The sequence below is a fragment of the Sapajus apella genome, unplaced genomic scaffold (assembly GCF_009761245.1).
Source record: "Sapajus apella isolate SASKATOON/1434 unplaced genomic scaffold, GSC_monkey_1.0 scaffold7, whole genome shotgun sequence".
Taxonomy (NCBI): domain Eukaryota; kingdom Metazoa; phylum Chordata; class Mammalia; order Primates; family Cebidae; genus Sapajus; species Sapajus apella.
The window spans coordinates 7,968,825-7,989,989 of NW_022436947.1; the positions used below are offsets into that span (position 1 = coordinate 7,968,825).

General features: G+C 37.9%; 1 protein-coding gene and 1 long non-coding RNA gene across 3 annotated transcripts in view; both read right to left on the minus strand.

The window, feature by feature from the left end:
- Positions 1-21,165, minus strand: part of EXOC4 (exocyst complex component 4) — an 805,456-nt gene that overhangs the window by 367,767 nt on the left and 416,524 nt on the right. The window lies entirely within an intron of this gene.
- On the minus strand, positions 1,537-20,039 carry LOC116549932. The gene is made up of 3 exons (XR_004268160.1): positions 20,030-20,039; positions 18,005-18,010; positions 1,537-3,352 (listed from the first exon to the last, which is right to left on the minus strand). It is a non-coding gene; the product is annotated as an uncharacterized LOC116549932 (long non-coding RNA).

Genomic DNA, 21,165 nt, shown 5'->3' on the forward strand with positions numbered 1-21,165 from the left:
ATGCTATAAAGCTTACTGCCTTCTTCCTTGGTTTGGTGAAGACCCCTATAAAATTACACAATGACCTCAGGACATTTCTATTTGCATTATAGGGCGTCTCAATCATAATTTTAACACTGAGTTCAATGGCATGGAAAGTGAGGCTAAATAGTTCTGTAAACTAACTATTTTAAGGGAGTTTCAAGGCAAATATAGATGTTCTCTATTCCTAAAATAAGTAAGTTTTACACATGCCTGTATACACACAGTTTGTTAGATTTAAATACTAGTATTTTAAGATGCAAGGAAAATATTTATGTTAAATAAATATCTTTACCAGGTTTTTTTTTTTTTTTCCAAGTCATGTTTCATGACAACTGATTTAAAAGCTAGTTAAGCTAAAATAATGACCAATTGTTTGAATTCTTTTTTTAGGACAGATTGAAGAATGTAACTAGTTAGGTGAAAAATCAGTACTTATATTAATGTTACAGAAACACCAGGGGTTCAGTCTTGGTCCTGCTGCTCACTGCGCAGAAAGCCAATCACTGAGATGGTGATTACTGCCAAGAAAGAAGGCTTTAGTCAGGCGCTACAGCCAAGGAGGCAGGAACTCAGTCTCAAATCAGTCTCCTTGGCTGACCAAAACTACGGGGTTTTATAGCAGGGAAGAAATGAAACAATGTGTAAAGAACATGGGAACTAGGGAGGGGCAAGGAAGCAATCATAGTGGATGAGGGGTCCGGCATCTTACTGTCTGAATGTAGTGATCTGGTGAGTTTCAGTTCTTTCTCTCTTTAATTTTAAATATGATATTTTATTTTATATATTTTTAATTTTCATAGGTTTTTGGGGAATAGGTGGTATTTGGCTACATGAATAAGTTCTTTAGTGCTGATTTGTGAGATCTTGATGAACTCATCACCTCAATAGTATACACCAAATCCAATTTATAGTCTTTTATCCCTCACTCCCCTCCCATCCTTTCCCGAGTCCCCAAAATCCACTGTATCACTTTTATGCTTCTGCATCCTCATAGCTTAGCTCCCATTTATGAGTGAGAACTTCACATAGTGTTTGGTTTTCCATTTCCGACTTACTTCACTTAGGGTAATAATCTCCAGTTCTACCCAGGTTGCTGCAAATGCCATTAATTCATTCCTTCTTATGGCTGAGTAGTACTCTATCATACATACACACACACACACACACACACACCCCTACCTTTCACAATTCTTTATGTACTCGTTGACTGATGAGCATTTAGGCTGGTTCCGTATTTTTGCAATTGCGAATTGTGCTGCCACGAACATGCATGTGCAAGTATCTTTTTCGCCTAATGACTTCTTTTCCTCTGGGTAGATACCCAGTAGTGGGATTGCTGGATCAAATGGTACCCTTACTCTTAGTTCTTTAAGGAATCTCCACACTGTTTTCCATAGTGGTTGTACTAGTTTATATTCCCACCAGCAGTGTAAAAGTTCTGTTTTTACTGCCTCCACGCCAACATCTATTATTTTTCTATTATGGCCATTCTTGCAGGTGTAAGGTGGTATTGCATTGAGGTTTTGATTTGCATTTCCCTGATCATTAGTGATGATGAGCGTTTTTTCATATGTTTACTGGTCATTTGCATATCTTCTTTTGAGAAAGGCCTATTCATGTCCTTTGCGTACTTTTTGATTCTTTTGATACTTTCCTAGGAGGCCTGAAAGTCCTTTCCAGAGGACTTTCTTTAAGGAACTCAGACAAAACAAATGTTAAGTTTCAAGCTATAGGACCAGAAGGATCAATTGCTGTGTTTATTCAAAAACAACTGTGTGCAGGACTATTCCCTTGGTTTTGAGTCCTGAGGTGTGGGAAAAAATGCTAAGAGGCAACAGAGAGGAGGAAAATGCCAATACAGAAATTCTGAACTCAAAATATGTGTTTTAATCTATTTCCTGTTGCATATAACAGAATACCTAAAACTGGGCAATTTACAAAGAAAAGAAATTTGTTTCTTAAAGTTATAGAGGCTAAGAAGTTCAAGATCAAGGGGCCACAACTGGTGAGGACTTTCTGCAGGGTCACGAGGTGCTGCTGCGGATCACATGAGCAGGGGGCTGACTGTGCTAGCTCAGGTCTCTCTTCTTACACAGCCACCAGCCCCACTCTCATGATAATCCATTAACCCATTAAAAAAAAAAAAGAATAAAATCATGTCTATTGCAGCAACATGGATAGAATTAGAGGTGGTTATCTCAAATGAAACAAGAAAGCCAAATACTCATGTTTTCACTTATAACTGGAAGATAGATAATGTGCACACATGGACATGAAGTGTGGAATAATAGAAACTAGAGACTTGGAAAGGTGGGAGGCAGGTGAGGGGTGAGAAATTAATAGGTACGATGTACATTATTTGGGTGATCGCTACGCTAAAAGACCAGACTCTGCACCACTACGTAATATGTAACAAACTGCACTTTACACCTTAAACTTACAGAACTTTTTAAATAATTAAAATTTTCATTTTTAGAGGTCTACTTGTTCTTTCTCAAGTCTGCCCAGCCTTTTCTGGCAGCATCTTAATCTTTTACTAACTTTACTATGTTTTTATGCAGGTTCTATTTCTTAAATGTTTAAAACATAGCCATTTGATATTCTGCAATCAGTAATCTCATTTCTAAAGATATTGAGAACTAACTGAACTGCTGTATTAGTCCATTTTCAGACTACTATTAAAAAACTGCCCAAGACTGTGTAATTTATAAAAGAAGAGGTTTAACTGACTCGCAGTTCACCATGGCTGGGAAGGTCTTGGGAAACTTACAATCAAGGCAGAAGGTGAAAAGGAAGCAAGGCCCCTTCTTCACAAGGCATCAGGAAGGATAAGCGCTGAGCGAAGGGGAAAGAGCCCCTTATAAAACCATCAGATCTCGTGAGAACTCACTACCACAAGAACAGCATGGGGGAAACCCCCTCACCCCCCATGATTCAACTACCTCTACCTGGTCTCTCCTTTCACACATGGGGATCATGGAGATTACAATTCAAAATGAGATTTGGGTGGGGACACAAAACCTAACCATACCAACTGCTTATTGTTTCTGCTGACTTCGGCTTATGGTTACATATTCGTTGTATATTTCTATGATTTGGAGGTTGTGAACTCATGTTTTAGAAGATTTTATCCATGGGAAGAACAAAAGCCTAAAGTGAAGGCAAATTCCTCAAGAGAAGCTTTTGCCAAGACAAATTTCCTTGCCATCTGCCTTTGCTGATTGGATTTTTTTCTATTCTACCCGTTAACGGAAGATGTAACCCTTCAAAGATTACATGCTTTATAAAAAGGAGGTTTCAATTCTCCATCCCTTCTTGTACAGGTCCACTTCAGCCTCCTGAGTCGCTGCGACCACAGTTGCATGCCCCCGCATTTGGCTCTTCTGCATTTTCATAGACACAGAACCCACAAATGTATCAGATATCGTGGAAAAGCCTTCTACCTTATCACATTAAATTATTTAAAAGTCAAAGTAATTTAGTACTTTTTAAAATTACCAATCCAAAATATGGTAATTTTTACTACAATTCTCTGTCTTTAGAAGCATATCAAGTTTACACATAATATTTAAATAATCAATTTTGAATCTTTCACAAAGTTATGAGTGTATTGCAACTCAAAGAATAAAGTATTCTGATATTTTAAATAATGTTTTTATCATGAAGGACGAACACTTTGATTTGTAAAGCAAGAATCATATGACATCCTGAGACAGCTTTTCTGAGCGGTATCACCAGCTCTCACTCAAGTTCCTTATATCTGTGCTAAGTAGGATCTATGAGTTATAGCTTGTTAAAGTAGAGGTGTCTAAATAATTTGGATAAACAGTGTATGCTACAGCAGAACAATAAATATTTAAAATAGCAAATGTGATGCCCTGGCTTTCTAAATCATATAGGACAGATTGTGAAACATGTATAAACTAACTTGGGTATACACTGTGATCATTTGCTCAATATGCTATGTTTAACTTGGAAAAAAGAAAAAATTATATTATCTAGGTCTTTTATTTTGCGGCCTTATATTTTGTGCACTTAGATCTGTAGGAAAGATATTTACCAGCTCATTATATTTTGATGTTAATAAATATTATCTTGTTTTTCACCATATGTTAAAAAAGTGGCAATTTTAATAGAGTTGGTAAAGTTGCTTCTTGGTTGAAGAATGCCTACAATCTCATATGAGTGCCCCCAAATGGGAAAAAAGAGATAATGTGCTATGTAGAGACCATACAACTATAATAGAGGTAGGAGTTTTTTATTTTTCCTGGCTTTTTTTGTTTTATTTATAGGGATAGGACTTGTAAATGGGGGCCTTACTAGAAATTATTTTCATAATTCTAACCTCAAAACAACACTTAGTTAACAATCAGTGTGAGAATAATTATCACAGTATATTTTCAGTTGATTCAAAAGGTACAGATATTAGTTTAAATGGCTCAGATGATCAAATTATAAAGCATTCATTCTCCTATTGCCTGCCTCTTGACAGTGTAATATATATGTTAGATACTGAGCCCCAAGATATGAACCAACACTGCATATAAAATCAGTACACTGTGAGTTAAATTAACAAGTCAGATGTAGAATAAACTGCAAACTTGATTCTGATCAATTATGTCCCAAGCAGAGCAATCAAGGAGTGCTATCTTTGAAAGTAAGCCTGTTGACCTGGAAGAATGAGAAACAACACTCTCAGTGATTTTACTCCTTCTAATCTCTCCGATAACACTAACAAAATGTGTCAGCTAGAATGAGCTATGCAATATAAACACACAGAGAAGGAGCAATCAGGTCCCACAAAGAAAGACAGGGGTAAAAGACAAGGAGAGATGACATTCAAGAGTCATAGTGTTCAGAAGATCAAGGTGAGAAGGGTGGTCTTTTAAATGAGCCTTCACAATCTTCCCCCTTTCACAGAATGACAGTATCTCTGTAAGATCAGAAAACCAACTTGTTTAAAGAAAAGCATTTCATGGTGTTCAGCACAAGAGGGTAAATCCATACATCGCTTTGCATGACTGCACCAACTCCTTTCCTTCAAAAGTGTTATTGGTACTTGAGAAAATAACAAATGTGCTCTGTGACCCAGCAGGTGCGGCATTTGAGTCATTTTGCCTGAGAGCCTCAAACTCTATGCAGTGGTAAAAGGATCTGATCTTTACCACTACTTCACAAGTGGTAGATGACTAGCAGGCAGTGAAATTATAATGTGTTCATGAGAAAGGTGGCTTAAGAAAGTGCTCAGGGTTTGCCCTTCCTCCACGATGCCATACGCGGTTATCTGAATGTTACTCCAATAAACTTAATGATATAAACGTAGTATGAGAATTCCCAGATATGGGGTATATTAGTTCGTTTTCATACTGCTGATAAAGATACCCAAAACTGGGAACAAAAAGAGGTTTAACAGGATTTACAGTTCCACAAGAGAAAAGCATACATAAAATGTATTTAATGTAAGTTTTAGGTGACATTAATCTAAGTTTTAGTGCCTTCAGAGATGAAATTCCAAAGAAACAGGTCAGCCAGCAAGTGTTATGCTAAGTTTGAGGAACAGGTAAGTGGATAGTTGCAAGGAAGTCTGATTAGTATGGAAGTATGACCTAACAGTGACCAACTGGGGGAAGCATCACAAGGTCTGTTTGGTCAGATTCTTTTCTGTGTCGCTGTGTCTTCAGAGGTAAGGGTGTTCCTCTTCTCAGAAGAAAGGGTAGCCACCTCTGACATGTGAGTCTTATGGTCTACTTCAAGGGAAGGTCAGAATTTTTTTTTTTTTTAAAGACAAGGTCTTGCTCTGTAGCCCACGCTAGAGTGCAGTGGCACAATCACGGCTCACTGCATCCTCAAACTCCCGGCTCAAGGAATCCTCCCATTTCAGCCTCCCAAGGAGGAAGGCAGGAGACAGTCAGCAGGTGATCTTCCTGATTCTACTGTTTTCTGAAATGCCAAGATGCCATATTTTGGAGTAGTGCGTGTGAACCCCATCACTGTCCAGCCCACACTCTAGGTCAGGGGAATTAGGTTTTGCCTTGCAGAGGAAGCAACAGCAAAGAATTTGTGGGCTTATGTTAAAGCCACCCTAGTAATTAACAACTATTTTGGGAGAGATATCTCAAGGCTATAAAAATACCCTGTTTCTTCAAGTTAAGTATTTTCAAAAGTCATTTTGATATATCTCATTTCATGTGACATCATAAGAATCCATTACTTTATAAGGAAAAACAGAACCTGAAAAAGATGCACTTGGCTAACTATAAATAAAAGGTTAAGCAGATTCCCAGTTTTGTGCTAAAACTGTAAACCTAAACAGCAGTACTAATTCTGTTGCTCAGCTCCAGTATTAGGGAAGACTTCGCTGTCCACACAGTCAATGTAGGCATACATGGGTATCCCCATTCATTCTGAGTAACTCACTTCATTGCAACAAACTAAATATGAATAACAGAAAGCGAGAAAGAGGGCTGGACTAGGAGACAATTGTTTTTGATGCCTGAGGCATGAAAAAAATCACCATTACCCTCCTAAATCAAGAGTATTATTTACTGACCTAAGAATGTCTACTTGACTCTCTTTTCTTGTAAAATAAATTGGACTCTGGGCTATATAATTGGGACTCCCCAAATGTCTGAACCTAGTGGGGAATGCAGCTTTGGCTTCAGCCTAAGATACATTCTTAGATAAATCTATTTTCATAATTATTAAATCGTACTTCATGCTTTTTTAAAAACTTTTCAGCAAATATCTTTAGTTAATACTATTCATATCTGAAAGTTCATTCAAAGTTCTACAAACGCAAAAGAGCTGAAATAATTGTGTATATATTTAGATACTATTCATAAAGCACTTTCACGATTATTTTCTCATTCAGTCTTTTCTACCACATTACAAGGTCCACGGAACAAATGACCTTATTCTCATTTCACAGATGAACTTCTAAGAGCTTGAGTGGGTTACCTAAGACCAACTGTCCAGTAACTAGTGGGGTTGGGACATGAAGCTAGAGAGAACTACATTATGCTGTAAATCTACGTTTGCCTATACTGACGGGTTTTTCCTCTTTTTATTTGTATCTGAATTTGCCTGACCATTGACCATACTTACAAACATCAGATCACTTCTTTTAGATAAGATTCATTCTTGAACCCTATATGGGAACTATTGACACTTAAAAATCACGTTTTTAACAATCATAAAACACAATGGATGAAAACATATAAAATACGGAGAAGCTGAAGAAAGAATACAATAACTAGAGATAACCATGGTTAAAATTATATTATATCCTACTATTAATAATATTTTACATGGCTGAGATAATATTGTGTTTATAATCCCATTTTCACTTGAAACATACATAGAAGTACTTTGCCAATAAAAGCTCTTTTGGACATAATTGTAATATATCACTAATAAGATAATAACAGTTATATAATGCTCATATGCCAGTCATTAAGTGCTTCATGTATATGAACTTATTTAATATTCACCTCAGCCCTATGTAATTTTCCTGAAAAAAGTATCCCCATTTTACAGAAAAGGAAACTGAGTTATCACTATATGATAGTACACTCTCCAAAAATATGATTGATTTACTGGGTCATTCCACTACTTTTTTTTTTTGAGATGGAATCTCAGTCTGTTGCCCATGCTGGAGTCCAGTGGCATGATCTCGGCTTACTGCAACCTCCAGGGTTCAAGCAAGTCTCGTGTCTCAGCCTCCCAAGTAGCTGAGACCACAAGCATGCACCACTATGCCCAGCTGATTTTTGTATTTTTAGAAGACATGAGGTAGCATCATGTTGGCCAAGCTAGTCTTGAACTCCTGACCTCAAGTGATCCCCTCACCTCGGCCTCCCAAAGTGCAGGAATTACAGGCATGAGCCACCACACTTGGCCCACTATTTCTTAATGATTTAGTTGTCTACAATGTATAAAATGGTAATAACCATGGCTAATGTTAAATTCTGACTCTGCATGTGTTAGCAACATAAATGCATGCTGATTTAGATGGAACTGTGGATTAAGTGAAGCCAGAAGTAAAACATAGTCTTTGTTTGACATCGCTGGATAAGTGGTACCAAAATAAAGAGTAATAAAAGTAAGGGTGCCTTTAAATTTTCAATTATCTTTGACTGTCTATAATACTAACTGTAAGTCTCTTGGTAAGGAACCCACTTAGTCACATTTCTGCTGAAGACTAGTAGTGATAGGGGATGTCACCTGCCCTCCATGATTGTACATTTGGTGGCATGGTTTAGGTAAAGGAAACTGCAACACAGGAAGCAAAATTACTAATATATGACCAGTCAATAAACAGCCAGAGATGAAACTCAGAAAAATCACCTGAGTTAACTATTTTGGCCTGGCACATCACACTGCCTTTCAACTTTAAAACTATATATAGTGTTCTGAGGTCCTTCAGAAACTTTTCTCTAAACTATGGTAGGAAGACTGAAGTCCACATACTAACAATATTGAATGTAAGCTGGGCCCAGTGACTGAGGAATTTGCTTTGCTTCGCTGCTTACTCGAATTATTATGCAAATAAGTAGAAGGTGTCCTATTTTGTCACAAATACAGACCTTTCTCACTATAGATAGGGAGAGAACATTTAGTTTTAAATTTTAAAAAAATTTGCCCTTGAAGCAAGTTTTCATCATTCAAAAAGATATCTGGTGCTGAAATGCCCTTTACCTTGCTTTATTTACATGAGAAACACGACAGAAAGAGACTTCATGCTCTCTACTACCTAATTTCTCTAAGTTACAGCCATTGATTCTTTGTAAGTTTATTTATTCAAAACAACAGCACAAACAATTCTTTTTTTCTTGGGTCAGCAGCTTACTGAATTAACATCAATCATCAGAGGAGACAGGGCTGAAAGGAAGATGGAAGCCCATTTTCTCAGAGATTGATTTTTTTAAAGCCAAAACACACAGGCATAAGCAGGAGGCTATTTACCATCAAAAAGGTTCAACTTGAAAGTCACAGCCAAAAACTGAGCCCTCACGGCACTAACCAGGTTCCTTGAAATCTTGAACAAGGAAAATGGTTTTTGTAAAATTATTTAAATTTCTTTTTTAATGGCCTGAGAGTTTTGATTACTTTACTACATAAAGCCCACCTAAAAGGCTTAAAACAAGGGAAGGGGAGGTTCCAAAGGAGAGGGAAGTAGATCAATGTTGGCATTTATTTTAATGATTTTCTAATGGTTTTCTCTACCCTCTTTGCTTCATTTGATGTATTTAAAGTGGGAAAAGTTCATCAAATGGCTTCTGTGATTAGGGACTTAAATGTAGTTAAATAACTACCTTTGGCATGTTTGAAAGGTGATTTGCTCCATAGGTCCTAGCAAAATTATTTTTTGAAAATCTTTATTCGCTTCTTGTTAAAAATTCAGCTCAATTATTTTTCCTTACAAGATGGGGGTGGAGGGTTCTTGCCTGAAAATGAAGTCAGTAGGGTCAGTATTCCTGAGACTCTGAGAACTGCAAAAAGTAATTGGTTTATATTCATTTTACATCCTGTCATGTCAGGGGAATGTGTTTCCTTCCTACAGCTTTTCTGGAGATTTATGTAAGGCGAGGAATGAATGTATCATACCAAACATGTATAAACTACTGGCTGCCTAAAATGTGCTATATTCTTTATTTTAGATATTTTTAAACGTTAACCATATTGTTAAATCAACTTTAGAACAAAATATGAGATTTTTCAATTTAGAATTGTAGTGAATGAAAAAAGATTAAAAAAAAAAAAAAAAGTCTACATGCCTGAGTTGGTTAGGACCTGTATTATCACTATTTTTTCTCAGATCGAGACAAAATTTATTTTGTTTCAGAATTTCATATCAAAGCTTTCAATCACCTGCTTGTCTAAGAATGAGGCAGGAACATCCATTTGTTCTCCAGATGTAAAGCAAAGATTTTTAGCCTCTAATTCATAAGAATTATGATGAAGACTAAGGTCGATCCTTAGAAGGGAGAAAACATACAAATAATTTAAATAAAAAAAATAAAAGCATGAAGGACTTTCACCAATTTTACAAAATAATAACAAAGCCTCCAGTATTTAATATTAAGATAGTATCATTTGTTAGCCAATCTAAACCTTCTTTTCCATTTACTCTCATAATTAAATCATAAACAAATAAGTAAATTAATGTACTGCATGCTATCACATATGACCATTTATAAGCAATCTTTTAGCTTTAACATTCTACAGAATGTTTTGCAGTGAGAAAATGCAAATTCTAGGAGAACAAATGCCTGCCTCAAATAATGACTGGCAATGTCAACTGATTATAATAATGTTAAGAGTAAATAAGATGTCCATACCACTCTATGAGAAGAAGGTGGAATTCAAGTGAAGTCAAAATCACTACCCAGGGCCAGTTCTGAGGAATGATAGAGCAGCTATCATGGATGGATGGATGGATGGATGGATGGATGGATGGATGGATGGGGCAGTAGTAAGAGCTCCTGGAACATAAGGCCAAAGGCTCTGCTCTCAATAGCTCTGTAGTGGACTTTCACAATGAGAAGAACTCACAGAGGCCTCCAGATCACTAACATCACGGCAGGATGAGGTAATTTATCACAATGGGTTATAAGAGGGAGAACTGTAAAGCATTAGTAATAGAAATGGTTTGGGAGAAAGATTGTTTCAAAAGCATCATTTGAAACAAAGGTAGCAAAAGGGAAAAAATAGCCTTATAAAATTCTGAAAATATAATTTGCTAAGATTTTCAAAATGGCACATTCACTTTCAGCAAGATGCTTCATTCCCAAAAGAACAACATGGGAAAGAAGCATCAGACTCAGAGGAACAGCAACTGTAAACTTGCCTGCTTTTCTAGGGTTGGGAGCATTGAGGAAAACACACCAAGGCAAGGACCTAAGTTATTAATATGTGATGGCCTTAAAGATTTAAACAAAACAGAAGTTATTAGGTTGCTTTGAATTCATAAAGAATAAACACAAAAATAAAATAGAGTATTAAAGTGAAAGAAGTTTGGATTAAGTAGGCAAGAGGAGGAACTATAAATACAGTGGAAACTGGCCAGGTGTGGTGGCTCACGCCTGTAATCCCTGCACTTTAGGAGGCCAAGGCAGGGGGATCGCTTGAGCCCAGGAGTTTGAGACCAGCCTAGGCAAAATGGCAAGACGACATATTTACCAAAAAAAAAAAAAAATTAGCCACGTGTGGGGTCATGCGCCTGTGGTCCTAGCTACCGGGGAGGCTCAGGCAGGAGGATCACTTGACCCCAGGAGACTGAGGCTGCAGTGAGCTGTGTTCATGCCACACCGTCTAGAAACACAGTGAGAACCTGTCTCAACAAAGGAAAAAAAAAAAAGGGGGGTGGAAGCCATCAAGAGCTCACTTGGTGACAGGATGTGGAAATTTCAAAGGGGAAAACAACAACAGGAGAATGAAACCAACCAGGTGTGTGACTAAATTTATGACCTCCAAGAAAATAATTTCAAAATAAACATAACCTTGAAACCTTCGTTACTTTAAGAAAGGGGTCAGTATGAGGGAAACATTTGGAAGTAAATTGCCTTAAATTATTTCTCTGTGAGTGAACACATAGTGTAACAAGCTGTGAAGAGGGTAATTCCATACTCACATTGTGTTTTGCAAGCAAAGTGGGAAATTGAGAATTACTGAACCATGCTCAAGCTCTTATCCAAATGAGTGTTTCAATTAGTTAACTAAGATTTCCCCATGTTTTAGTATAGTATGTGGAATAAAGCAGTCAATCTATGGTGCTGCAAAATGGCCCAGCAAATTTGTAACACATGGGATTAAATCTAACAAAAGAAGGCTATTTGTGTTTTAGCACACAACAATATAATTTAGATATTTTATGTTATACTTTTTTATCTAGCACCTTTACTGAGATATAATTTCCATACAATAAAGTTCACACATATTAAACGGTTATTATCAATTTCAACAAATACAGGAGGCAATGAAGATATTAAAAATAGAAAGTTTTAGAGTACAATTATAGTGATGCTTTTTAACCACAGTACACTGTTGAACATATTACAGGACCTTCGGTAAACATCCTAATTCACTACGTGATGTAAGGCCTCTCAAATATATCTACCAATAATAAACACTTAAAATATACAAAAATACTTCAGTTACAACTAATACAAAAAAAAAAAAAAAAAGAAAAAGAAAAAACAACCCTCAAAGCGATGCTTCCTAATGCTATTTAGCAGAAAGAGAAGGATTTAAGATTGATTTGCAGGTTTGGGTGGCCTTAGGGTGGAAGAAAGTAGAAATGAGCTTTTAACTAATCTTTGTAACTATTAGGTGCCTAAAACAATTCTTTGCACACAGCCAACATTTAAGACATATTTGTGTTATTAAACTAAAAAAAAGAAGCTGAAATGTATAAAGAAAGAAAATGCCAAATTAAAAATCAGAGCAAAACAAACTTCAAGACACAAGCTTGTAACTGCAAACTGAAGCTATGGAATTTTCTTTTTATGGTTGATAACTTAGATGACAATCTTTTTTTTTTAGTGTACACAGTACAGTTGACATTTGAGAAATTCTAGTACAAATTCCCTGTGGTGAGATTAGCATGGCCTTGACAAAGATGGAAGTGTCTAAAGATGAAATCATGGAACAAATCAAGCACAGTAAATCACCTGCATACAGCATTTTGACCCATGGATTTGGTAGAAGGCTATGGAATGACAAAGACACGGGATTTGTCATTTGTTCCTGGAAACAATAATACATCTTAACAGTAGCAAAGATGTTAACAAGAATCTTCTGTTTTTTTTTTTTTTTTTTTTTTTTTTTCTAAAACTCAAAAAATGAGAGACAAGAGAGATACTAAGAATTACTTGTTAAAACAGTAAGTTCTATCTCATGTATATGAAATAGGGAGCTCAAATAAAACAGAATAATATAAGAATAAGACAGATGTTATCAGCATAAATAAGAATGACTGTCAGAATAAAAGAGGCAAGAACTCTTAAGCTTTGGTGATTCATCACTTTGTTCACACACACACACACACACACACACACACACACACACAAACAGTTTACTGCATACCCCCCCAATAATTTTATTGAACAAATAAATATAACTTTTTGAATTGCTTTGTATAATATACATAAGAACCTCTCACTGGAAATAAGAGATCTTAAGAACAGATTTTTAACTAATGAAAATGACCAGGAAAATAAATAGCTCAAGGGTATACACAGTTAGATATCACATAGATGTCCTATTAATTAATTAATTTATTTACTTAATTAAAGACAGAAAAGACTGCCTTGGGAAAAAAGAATAGGGTGGTAGCTAATAAAACATCTATGGGAAATTAATAAATCACGAACAATAATATCCTCTCTTCACTTTGTATATGCTAGGTCCTTTCACAATTACTGTCTTCAATCCTGGATTCTACACGTGAAAAGAGGCAAGAATCTACTAGAGAAGACCCACAGAAGGGCAGCCAAACTATTTAGAAGAACTAGTTGCCATTAATTGTAGACTTCAAGCTAATGTGATTGAAATATTTAATGGCTGCCATAAAGTGATTAGAACTACTCTCTGTTGCTCTTCACAATAGGCATACTTGGTCCCATTTCAGCAGTTGCAACTAAAACAAAATAGGCATACTTGGTGTTTTACTTGTTTGAAATAAAATTTTGAGCCCATTCTAAATGTAATGTACTTTGTTGGGTGAAGTAGAGGAAAAGTCATCAGACAAGAACCCTGTTCTCATAGAGTATATGGCCTAGAAATAAAAGTAAGAGATAGAGGATGAGTACCATCTAGTATCTAAAGCATTGCCTGGTACATAATGGGCACTTAAGAAATATTTTTTGAATGAATGAATGACTGACTGCAACTCTCACGCCACTAACTTTGCGGCCACCTGCTTGATTGAGTTGCATGAACAGATCTGATTGTCACGTGTTCCTTTTTAAAACTGTCGGCTCATGAAGCAGACAACCTTGCCACATGGAAATGAGACATCCTTTATTCACAGTACAAGCATAAATAATACACAAAGCAGAAACTAACAATCGCCTGAAAAGAGAACCAAAGAGTGTACTGGGAATTTTGCGGTTGAATAAATTACTATTAAAAATTACAAGAAGGCATATTTCATCTCAATTTAATAATTAAAGCTGTCCAACAAAGGAACAACTCCCAACTACTCAAATCAAGATTGTGTTTTTTGAAGCCTCTCTTCAGAGGGACACTGTATCCTATACTGTTATGTGGAGACATAGTGAGGGGCTAATTCATCTTGGCAGAGCCATCAGGAATGCAGTCTGCTCTAAACCAAATAATCTACAAAGTGGAATGATTTGTCCACACAGAATTAGACAACTAGTAAATCAGACCACAAAATCTTCCAGAATAAAGTCAACTCTTCCCTTATACAGAACTATGGCCTATACTGTTGCTATAATACACTGCCTGGTTTCCAATTTTAGGCACTGAAATGTGTGACCATTTATTTAAAGGAACAAATATCTAGGAAAGCAAATCATATCAAATAAAAACAAAGATAATACAAAAGATAAACCAAATAATCTTAGAATATAATCAGGCATACTTTCATCTACAGAGTTTTGAATATTCATATATTGACTCTTTCTGGACTTCAACCATAAAACAGAATGGCTCTACTGATTAAAGGCCGCACAGATGTTCTGGCCTGTAGACAATGCATTTATGGATAGCTGACAGCTGGGGTCGCCTTAAAAACTCCAAATGGAATGGATAGCGAAGAGATTTTGAAGTAATCCCCTGCCGCCTCTGACCCCCTACCAAAAACACAACCCCCCCAAAACTAAGGGTTTTCCACAGGTAAAGACAGTTGAAAACACTAACTTAGTGTGCATTTAGCCTAAGAAATTAAGCATTACATGCTTTTAAAGAACGCTTTCTTATTTGAATTGCCAATTTCAAGTTGATATAAGCTTCTCAGATGTTGCCTGCTCATGTGACTGAGTCTTTTCCCTCCTTAAGTCTCACTGAATTCAGATGCTAGTAGTGAGCATAATGTTAAGCATTGCAATTCTGCCTTTATTAGATTCAGGTATATAAAGGACATCCCAGTGAGTGTGGTGAATTTTGATCATTACTTCTCCACTCAAGTTGTGTTCATCTTCCTGCTGAGAGGATGATCAGTGTGTTTTACCATAGACCCAAGGGACCCATTATTTATTACAGTACATTTTATTGTGTGGAGTAAATAAATAGCATTAAAGTGCTAAATTCATTCACAGAGATGAACGGTATTCATAAGCTGGAGAAGTTCTTTAAATCAAGCCTATGCTGCTAATAGGCTCTTCATAAAAATGCAGAAAACATTCATTGTAATATGGCAGCAATAAAGGAAGGCAGCTGGAGTAACACACAGAAACATTAGAAAGCAAACATTCTAGGCAAGGCACATAAACGGCATGTAAGTGAATCATGAGGTTAAACACAGCAAACTCATTTAATAATCTGTCATTTTTATAGACCTGAATTGCAAAAATTCAAACCTTAAAATAATGTTATTCTCACAGAATTTAAAATAAATTAAGTGTACAAATGTATAAAAAGTCCAGCAATCCTGACCCCTCCCCTAAGATGTTCCAATTACTGTGCATTTTGTTTTAATTGGCTTGTTTTATAGTAAAGTCCATTGGGTGGGGAATGTGTATTTGTGTTTTGTACTGTATATAATCCACTCTCATTTCCATTTGTGGTTTCTAGGGTTTTGAGCAATTGCTTTTGGTATAGCTTTTGACTATAAAAGACCTTCTAGCCATCAGTCCTTTGGGATTTTCTTTCCCCATTCCTCATGTGACTTTTAATCATTCAAGGCAGGCTCCAGCTCTGCATTTTTTCCTTGGCAGATTTAAAATCTAGAGAGTTTGAGAGTGACACAAATTCCTTGCCTTCCTTGAACTCTGCTATAGAAAGTCACAATGGGTTTTAAGAGTAGGACACCATGCTACCCTAGCATCTGCTCTTCCTCATACAGTGCTGTACAAACACTACACACAGACTGTGAGTGGCTTAAACAATAGGAATGAGGATGAATGTTCTGTGTCAATTATAATATTTGTTTAGAATTATGAGCTGGTACAACACAGGTATAAGGAACAAGAAAAATGAGTATTAACAGAGTGTCATAGTAATTATTGAAAAACATACTTAACAGAATTCCCATAAGACCTATAATCAACATATTAAAAATGGCAAGGAAAAAAAGCATCCATGTTGTCTTCCTGTTTTTCAGATTTATCTCCATGCTAATGTAATAGCTCAGGGAGTACAGGAAACTGTATATTAAATACAGAATGGAAGCTAAGGCTGAGCCAGGTACACAGAACACAACCAGAGTTTGGGACATGCAGAGAAATTCCAAATGCAGGTGTGTTAGCATCCTTCAAGACAAGCAAGGATGTGTGTGGTGAGGCCAAGAAAGACTCTGAATCAGGGCATACACAGGAACAATGAATGGAACTTTTCAAAATAGAGAAAAAAGGGAAGAACAGGACAAGTGGAAAGGAGAAAGACAGGAGATGCAAGGTTAACTCTCAACACTTCAAGCCCAGAAGAAGAATTAAAAGAGGAGATGAGAAAAATACAGGAAAAATAATCAGATCTAGCTATCAGAGATTAGGGGTAAAATCTACTTTTTAACCATACACAATAACTTTCTACAAGTTGCCACAGGCCAAGTGTACATACAGATGCTAGCTTCCCTATCTAGGAATGAACTCCTTTTAAGTACTCCTTTAAGGAACCACGGAAGAGCAAAGTAAGGAAGAAAGGGAAAGACCAGGGCTAGGCAGATGTTTGGTTCTTTAATCTCAACTGCTGAAATAAGAAATATTGATGCTATCTCCAATCCAGTTCCTCTAAAATAAGTCCTGGAAGAACTGGGAAGGGGTGATGGTGGGTGGCTGATGAGTCAGAGGTAAGGAACAGAATTTGGGATTTCCAACAGGTAGCAGCTTTAAGATGGCAGTGCTTAGACCTCAAATAAGGGAGCCTATTTCCTGACAAAAATTCTTAAAGGTGGCCAGGCATGGTGGCTCGTGCCTGTAATCCCAGGGCTTTTGGAGGCCAAGGGGGGCGGATCACGAGATATCTTTTCTTCTGTACCTATGCTACCCCCAGGTGGATTCATCCAGTCTCATGACCTTACAAAACACTAGAACATTGATGACTTTCAAGTTTATATCCATAGTATTCCATGCCAAGCAATAAGTAACCACTACCCACACATGATTATTTAAATTTTAAGATTAAATAAGATAACCAATCAATTTCTCAGTTGTACTGAGCACATTTTAAGTGCTCAATATCCACACATAACTAGTGGCTATTATATTGGACAGTGAAGATATAAAACATTTCTATCACAGTAGAAAGTTCTTTCAGACAGTGATAGTCTGGATCTCATTTCTGAACATTAGAGTCACGTATTCAACCAGCTACTCAACATATACACTTGACTATCTAACAGACATCTCAAATTTAGCATGTCCCTAACCAAACTCACTATCTTACTACCCAGCCAGCTTCTTGCTGTAGTCTTCATATAGTATCGTGAAATTACATTCCCATTATTACTGTTAACTTACGTGAAAAACCTTTGCTTGACTCCTATCTTTCTTACATGCACATTAAACCAATTGGAAAATCTTTATACTTCATCTAGAATGCGACCACATCTCCCCTCTCCTGTCGCCATATCTTACCATTAATTACTGCAATGGTTTTCTGCTCTCTGCTACTACTTTTATTCCCTTACAGCATATTCTTCATATGGCAGCCAAGTCCATCCTTTATTTATTTTAAGATGGAGTCTCTCTCTTTTGCCCAGGCTGGAGTGAAGTGGCATGAACTGGGCTCATTGCAACCTCTGCCTCCCAGGTTCAAGTGATTCTCCTGCCTCCGTCTCCTGAGTAATTGGGATTACAGGCACCTGCCACAATGCCTAGCTAATTTTTAAATTTTTATTAGAGATGAGGTTTCACCATGTTGGTCAGGCTAGTCTTGAACCCCTGACCTCAAGTGTTCCACTTGCCTCAGCCTTCCTCAGTTATGGGATTACAGACATGACCCACCATGCCCAGCCCAAATCTGTCCTTTAAAAGGTGAAATCAGATTATGACAGCCCTCTAGTCAAACCTCTGCAATAGCTTGCCACTTCACTCTGGATAAAATTCAAATTCCTTATTACCATTTAATGCCCTTAAATAATCATGCCCCTAGCATGTCTCTGATGTCATCGTTGACACACTCCCTTCCTTGGTCACTTGTCTTCTGGTATACTGGTCTCAGAGTTGTTGTCCACTACCAGAAACGCATCTCTCCCAGGCATCTCATGGTTGGTTCCTTGAATTCATTCAAGTCTTTGCTTGACCACGTGCCCTCAGCACCCTATGGTAAGCAGCATCCTATCTAACTCCTTCTTAGCCTGCTTTATTTTTCTTCACAGTACTTAACACACCTGAGACATTTGACATTTGCTTATTGTCTGCCCCTGCCATTAGAATGTACACTCCTTGAAAGCACGTTTTTTTTTTTCATTTCTTGATACATAACAGGAGTTAAATAAATATTGTTACATATAAACACTCATTACATCATGGTGGTAAATGCTCGAACAGAATGTTAAAAGAATGTTCTCCAAATCTGTCACCTCAGCCCACCAGGTGGGATTACCTCAGTCAGGCAAATACTGTCACAGCAAATACAGAGATAGAGGTACAAACAAACATTCAGGAGAGATTCCCAGTATAACATGTTACACAGAGAGGAGCAGGAACACAATTAGGGAATCTCGGAAAGAGAGTCTGGGGGCTCAGGCCCCTGACCAAGAAGCAAAGGAGTCTTCTAGGCTGCCCTTCAATGCTTGCGGCTCAACGGACACCCTCCAGCCAGACTGTGCTGCTGCTATTTCTCTGCCTGCTCGTTAGCAATAGGCCAAGAGCATGCAATCAACATAGAATCAAACTAAAACAAACCATACAGTGGCTGAGCAGCTAGGAAACCCCGGAATCTTTCACATACATCAATGGAGTTCACACTTGAACAACACGGTGAGCTAGGAAGTATTTGCTCCATCGTACAGGCGAGGAAACAAATTCAAATGATTAAAGAACTTGCCCTAAGTCACAAAGCTGCCTGGCTAGAATTTTAACCCAAGCACGACCCCAAAGACTCTGCAACCTGAGATAAGTTAATACAGCTACTGAGGGTGGTATGCACCCTAGCAATGTAGGCACCAATCTTTAAACAAGATACTTTAAATTCACAAACACCCTCCCCACAGCAGTTATTTGCAATCTTAATGTTCAGCATTAAAACCCATCATGACTTTGTAATGCCAAAAGTTGAAATGACTAACCTTCAGGAAATCTACCAAAATTTCATTAGAAACTTCAATCTTAAAAAGAAAATGAACTTCCTAATACCCCATCTCCCTCGCTAAATCACACAGCTACCATGATTATTCTACACAGTTATTCGGTAAATAAAATAACTGTGGAAATAAAATGTTTTGATATAAAAATAAAATTAGAGAAACCACATTCCTTAGAGTCATTGTAAGTGTTCCTCAGAAATGGAAATGTTGTCTCCTGAGGCCCTTCAAGAAGCTTTACGTGAATGAAAGGGTCACTGAAGGAATTTATTTCATGTTTCAGCCCACCTAGTCTCCCTCTCTTCCCAACTATCCTCTCTTACCCCAAATATACACAAATGCATTTTACCATAAATTTCTGTCTTTTAAAACTATACATATTTAGAAGATTCAGGGTAAAGGGATCTATCTTCTCATGCGTTAAACACACTCAGGCATTTAATGAACATAGTTCTTTCTTCACTCCTGTTTCAATATTACCTAATTGGTTTCTAAAATTAAAAGGTTTCCATTCTAAACTTTCCATGATTTGTCACTAAATGAGAAATTCTGAATCCTCAGGAAAACACTGAGCACTTTCTTCAGTCGTCTTCCCCCCACACACACACAGGTGCCCTGCCTTGGCCTGTGTCCCCCCCCACACACACAGGTGCCCTGCCTTGGCCTGTGCCCCCCCCCCACACACAGGTGCCCTGCCTTGGCCTGTGCCCCCCACACACACACAGGTGCCCTGCCTTGGCCTGTGCCCACCCCCCCCCACACACAGGTGCCCTGCCTTGGCCTGCTGCCCCTCCCACACACACAGGTGCACACACATTGTTGACTCTCCCCTCCTCAGCAATGACTTGCCCTGCCGTGTGATGTGTGGACCTTGCCCTGCACTAAGGCAGCCTCAACCGCTGCACATGCCAGCCAAGAGGCCACAGAAGTTCCTTTTCCTTACAACTGACAGAAAAGCTGCTTACTACCCAGCTAGCTTCTTCCTGTAGTCTTCCCATAGACACCTGAAAATGCTGTGCAAGGGATCAGAAGCTCATGCAATGTGAGGCCATTGCTTCTCCTCTCACCACTGCAGACGCTGCATCCACCAGAGACAGCTCGATTTGACTCCTCACCGCCCCCTCCAGTCATGGCTTCCCTCAGTGAAGGGAAGAATCGGTGTTAGTGTGCTGGTAGTGGCAATGGGGAAGAGAATAAAATGCTTTCTTGCCAAAAAAGGGGAGTTCACCCAACAGGACCTACTTACTAGGAAGGGAAACAGAATAGAGTATGAAGTGACAGGCAAAAAAAAAAAAAAAAAAGGGAGAACAATTCTGTTGTGCACAACAAGAGGGGCCCACATATTCACCTCTATCCTCAGATCCCCATCACCACCTCCCCTTCCCATGCCTCACCCCAAAGCTGCCATCTGACCCAGGCCATATAACGCCTCTTACACCAGTGACCCCTGGAGGCTGCCTCTCACTGCCTGGCTCTATCCAGAAAGGCACCTCTGGCCCAGGCCCTGGGAACCATAACTAGGGCATGTTGGAGGTGATGCTCCCATTCGCACAGCTAAGGAAGGTGCACTAAATAAGCTCTAAGGTCCCCTCTGTTGACCATGTCCTAACATAGCATGAGCTTCTGATCCATGCACAGCATTCGGTAAGAAGAAATGTGCTCTTAGAACCTCAAGTCTAACTCTAAGCCCATTCCCAGGACACATGGTTAAG